The 6,002-nt window shown below is 30.7% G+C and overlaps 1 long non-coding RNA gene across 1 annotated transcript; it reads right to left on the bottom strand.

The window, feature by feature from the left end:
• Positions 1-4,914: 4,914 nt before the first annotated feature.
• On the bottom strand, positions 4,915-5,747 carry LOC135212281 (uncharacterized). Its single transcript, XR_010313839.1, has 3 exons — positions 5,668-5,747; positions 5,313-5,339; positions 4,915-5,016 (listed from the first exon to the last, which is right to left on the bottom strand). It is a non-coding gene; the product is annotated as an uncharacterized LOC135212281 (long non-coding RNA).
• Positions 5,748-6,002: the final 255 nt, after the last annotated feature.

Here is a 6,002-nt window from a genome sequence, read left to right as displayed (position 1 = left end):
GCTTTCTCAATTATATGGTCAGGATATTTTAGAGACGAAAGTTGCTTGCGAATTAGTTCAAATTCTTTTTCCAGGAATTCTGGGGAACAAATTCGTAAGGCTCTTAAGAACAAGTTACTAGCTACACTATTTGATAGTAATGTCATGATAGCTAAAGTAGTGAATGTATGAAAGTGGAGAACGTTGGTTTTCTGTATATGGTAATTTGTATTCTGTCGTATCTCTGATTATTAAAAACATCAGAAAAGGAATTTTGTTGTCTGTTTCCCATTCAACTTAAATTTGATGCTGGGCACTAATGTGTTTAATTTCGAGAGGAATTCATTGAAATTGCCCCACCTATTATCCCAAAATGGTTAGGATATCACTCCACGTATCTCAAATCCACAGCATGTTTTTGGGTTTTATTGCATTTATTACTGTAGTTTCAAAGTATTCCATGTACAGATTGGCTAGAACAGGACTTAAAGGACTATCCATACTACACCCGAATTTTTGCTTGTAGAATGATTCCCCGAATGAAAATACGTTATTAGATGCACATAATTCAACTAGCTTTATTTATTTTTTGTCAAGCGCCAATGGGAAATGATCTGAATAGGGGGATATATATATATCATATATATATATATATATATATATATATATATATATATATACATATGATATATATATATATATATATGTATATAATATGCTTAAAAGATCACAGTAAATTCAGTGACTTTTTCATTAAATAAGCGAATACCACAGGAAAATTATAGTAAAAACAAAAAATCAACGCGCTTTCGTCTTTACTAAGACATTGTCAAGGAACGTTCCTTGTCATTGTCTTAGTAAAGACAAAAACGCCTGGATTTTGACTATCATTTTCATGTGATATTCGCATATATATATATATATATATATATATATATATATATATATATATATATATAGGTATATATATATATATATATATATATATATATATATATCATATATATATATATATATATATATATATACTATATATATATATATATATATATATATATATATATATCTCTCTCTATATCTCTCTCTCTCTCTCTCTCTCTCGTCGCTCCTCTCTCTCTCTCTCTCAAAAAATCACCATAACATGACTGGAAAATCTTCAAGTAATCAAAGTCCAGAATTATGTAAAATGTGTATTAAAAATACATAAAAGACGGGAGCTTTCGTCTACTTGATCAGTAGACCTCATCAGCCGTACTGATTATTCTTTTCAAAAAATATATACAAAAAAGTTACGAAGGACAGGCAGGACTCTGGAAACGTCTCCAAGGAGATAACCACCAAAACAAACTCTCTTAATTATGTTATTCCCTCGTTCAAATGTCTGGCCAAAAGACGAGCCGATCGTCGTGGTTGAACTACCTCCTCTGTGTGTTCGGCTGTTCCCTCATCCAAATCTTCTGCATCGGCACCTGCAATGGGGGTTCTTCCTTCCAATGCCTGGGCAGGAGAAAGAGAGACAACCTGGGCAGTAGGAGTGGTGCAAACAACGTTGTTCTAATATTTACAGTTCTAAGAACCAAATAATTTAAAAATGCATCCTCTTGGGTAAATGATTTGATAAAATCAAACACGTTTAAAATATTAATAAGAGCCTCTTCAACTACTCTGCGTCTACTTGCGTTATTATCTTTGTAAATTACTCTCGCTCCTTCCCAGTCAATTACATGCCCTAACTCTATCGTATGTCTGGCAACTGAACTATATTTCGATCCCAACCTACATGATCGCTTATGTTCCTCTAATCTTATACCTAATCCCCTGCCAGATTCCCCATAATAACCCTTATTGCAATCTTTACATGGTACCACATAAACTCCAACGTCATCTTTCCTTTCTTTTTCATGAATCCTAGGTATTATACCTAAAAGCTAAATCCAACTATTTTCCACATTCTGTTTTAATAAATGTTGCACCCTTTCCAAACTATGATGATAAGGAAGCGGAATACACTGACTACTTTTGAATTCATCCCGGTCGGTGGATTATAAAAGTTTTTTCTAGCCTTGGTAAACGCTTGGTCAATAAAATATTTTGGGTATCCCAGTCTCGTGAAAACCTCTCTTATATGTTTCATTTCCTTGTCTATGTACTGTGGATCACAAATCCAAAACCCTCTCGTTACCATGTTGACGATTACATTAGACTTTATACGTTGGCTATGGTATGAATAAAAATGAATGTACATTTCTGCATTGGTGTCTTTTCTGTATACACTAAATGTAAAGTTAAAAGTAACAGGGTCATGGTGAACCAGAACGTGTCCAAGAAATGGCAAATTATTGTCGACCTCAAAATTCAACTGAAAAGTTAATGGATGGCATCAAGTTATTAACAAATTCTAAAAACGATTAAACTGAATAACACTACCTTTATAAATCAAAAGATATCGTCAACATATCTGACCCATAGAAAAAGGCTTAATGTCCTCAGGACAAACGGCTAATAAATCAGCTTCAACAATTCCATGCACAGATTAGCCAACACTGGAGATAATGGTGACCCCATAGCTATTCCGAAGTTTTGTCGGTAACCCTGCCCTCTGAAGCTAAATACAGTTGAACTAACACAAAGCTTAATCAAATTAATTAAAATGTCAACAGGAATTTGTGGATTAAAGGTACCCTCCCTTTCTTTTTCCTTGAGTTTGTTTAAAACGAAATCTAATGGGACACTTGTAAATAATGCATTAACGTCTAAACTAATCATTTTGCCCTCGTAATGGCCTATATTCCGCATTCTCTCAATAAAATCTGATGAATGACGTAAATGAGAAGGGGAGAATTTACCCAAGAAATTACTCAGAATTGTAGCTAACCATTTAGCCAACTTTGACTGAGGAGCACCGATGCAGAAGTTTTGGACGAGGGAACAGCCGAACACACATAGGAGGTAGTTCAACCACGACGATCGGCTCGTCTTTTGGCCAGACATTTGAACGAGGGAATAACATAAGTAAGAGAGTTTGTTTTGGTGGTTATCTCCCTTGGAGACGTTTCCAGAGTCCTGCCTGTCCTTCGAAACTTTTTTGTATATATTTTGTGAAAAGAAAAATCAGTACGGCTGATGAGGTCTACTGATCAAGTAGACGAAAGCTCCCGTCTTTTATGTATTTTTAATACACATTTTACATAATTGTGGACTTTTTTTTTTGATTACTTGAAATAATATATATGTATATATATATATATATTATATATATATATATATATATATATATCGTATATATATATATAATATGGTATGTATGTATAATTGAATCACGAAAGTTAGGAACGTGATAAATCCACAAATAAAGGTATATGCCACAAGGAAAAATACTCCGTTGTTTATTTTTCCTCGTGGCATCAATACCGTTTATATATAACGATATATCTATATGTATATATATATATATATACTATAGTATAAATAGAGATATATTATAATATATATATAATATTATTATATAAAATTAAAATTGTTCCAGTTATTAGAAAAATATCAATTGATTACATTACTTTTTAAAACGTCATTCACAGTTATCATGGGCAATTTAGTATTATATTCTGCTAATTATGATTTATTTATAGAACATTGTTATGTTTTCTAATACGAAATTATCAATTAAATATAATAAAACCTCATATCCGTCTTCATTTTTTATCAGGTTCAAGTTACTCAGTATTTATAGAATTATTTTTCAGACACAAAATTACCTTTGCATTAATATCTATCAAATTATGAATTGAACCAGAAATGTGTGATTAGAATGGAATAAGTGCATTTATATCTAGTTTCCAAGACATGACGAGAAAAACTTTTTTGAAAATAAACCTCATAGAATGCATTTTACAATACTATGTGTTTGACATAGGGAACAATCAAAGAAATATGATGTTTAATCCATTTTATTGCAGTAAGAAGAAAAAGGAATCAGAGCCAAAATACTGAATTACAATTAAATGTCAGCTGGTAGACTAGCAGATCTTACTCCTCCATTCATAAGTAGGAGCTTACACTGGGCACTTGGATACCTGCGAGAAAAAAAATTAGTGTGATTATTAAACGAGTTTATATATGTGTGAGTATGTATGCATGTATTATAATTCTATAAACCAAAAAGAAATATAATTTCATTCATAACATGTTTGTATATATCTCCAGTGAAATTTATTTATGAAATGTTGAATATCTTACCAGACTGGTCAGTGTAGTCTGAACTGGTTTTACCTGTGAAGGATGAGTGTTTGTAGTTCATTGGTAAATTATGAATATGATTCATAATAGAAATGTGATAAATACATTCTATGTTTATGAATGTGTGTAATTAAATTCATATATATTTTTAGCTAATAATAGATATAGCTTAAGAGATTAAGAAAAAAGTGAACTCACTGTAAATAAGTCTTAACTTATTCATGAAGTTAAACGTTTTATTATAATTGTGAAGCAAGATAGAATTCACGAATTATCTGTGTAAAAAACAAGAGGTTGTAAGGTATAATATTCGTAAAACATAAAAAAAATAGTAAAAACTAACTTTGGTTTTATCTTACAGCAGTTCCTTACAGTCTTTCAAAAATTTGTGCAAATGAAAATGAATTCGTTTGCTGTTACTTAAATAAGTATAAAAACATATGTAAGGTTTAACTTACGACAGTACTGCACACAATGGTGGTTATGTTGAACAGCTGTTAAAGGAACAATGATTTCCATTTGAACATAATTGAAGACCAAATTACATTCTGAGACGTATTTCCGTAGATGTCACGAGATGCTGACTCTCATGGTATGAAATATGACGTAACAACATTCGTTAATAAACATTAATGGTTAGGCAATTAGAGCAAAAGTAAGAAAATCGATGTTTTAAGAAATAAAAAATTCATTGGACACCAATTGCATAAAACTGATTTCAGATAAGACGAAGACTTAATTTGGAGTTAAAAGTGGTAGTTTACTTACGCTAGTGAGAAATTTCTCCTTGCCTGCGTCAACCTAGAATATCTAGAATATTAATTATAAGGCCAAGATGACCTTATCATAAAGAGAAATAATCAACAATGCATGATTACAATAATCATTTAATTCTACTTTCTCAATAAAAAACTTTTCCCCATTTAAAGAGAATTGAATTCATATATATAAGAAGAACTGTATTTTACTCTTGCATTGATATGAAGTATTTAAATCACAAAATTGTAAATTCATGAGTTCATGGAACATAAGTGAAGTCTTTCGATAAATATTGCAAAACCTTTAATGTGTAAAACAAAAAAAATTTCTTTGCTTACCTTGACGGTTAAGTTATCCGAAAAAACCTGTTAGAAATGGGATATAAAAAGAGTTATCAGAGAAGTAAAAACTAAAAACTAATTAGAAATCATTTATGTCCTTGTGTACATTTTGGTTTCTGAATAAACAATATGTAATATAATATATTTATATATATATATATATATATATATATATATATATATATATATATATATATATATATATATATATATATATATATATATATATAGATATATATAGATATATATAAGCAACCTAGATCCGCAGAATTTTCCAGATTTATTTTTTATTTTTGGTCGAATAACCAAATATTTCCAATAAAACTTAGCGTAAGAAGAAGTCTCCATTTACCTGCATAGCCACAGCAAAGATGACCAAAGCAAAGAGAATGGACTTCATCGTAATATGAAGGCGTCTTCACAGTTAATTCTGTAAAACAAAATGTTAATTATAAAAGGCAAATCAATAGCTTTTATTAATGTAGACTGCCTGCTAACTGGGTCTTTTATACCACCAATGGCAAGTGTCCTCTTCCGCCCACATCATATTTATGGATTGATTAATGACAGTAGAAATTACAGGTCTTTATGCCGAGGATTTAAAGCAATATCGAATTTGTGAAATCGCTATCCATTTTTTCACTACCTTTTCACTGTAAGAATACTGAGGCTATACCAAAGGTATTT

Source organism: Macrobrachium nipponense, chromosome 40 (genome assembly GCF_015104395.2).
Source record: "Macrobrachium nipponense isolate FS-2020 chromosome 40, ASM1510439v2, whole genome shotgun sequence".
In the NCBI taxonomy this organism is placed as follows: Eukaryota; Metazoa; Arthropoda; class Malacostraca; order Decapoda; family Palaemonidae; genus Macrobrachium; species Macrobrachium nipponense.
The sequence above is the reverse complement of the archived record's forward strand: the minus strand, read 5'-3'. Positions and strand labels throughout refer to the sequence as shown.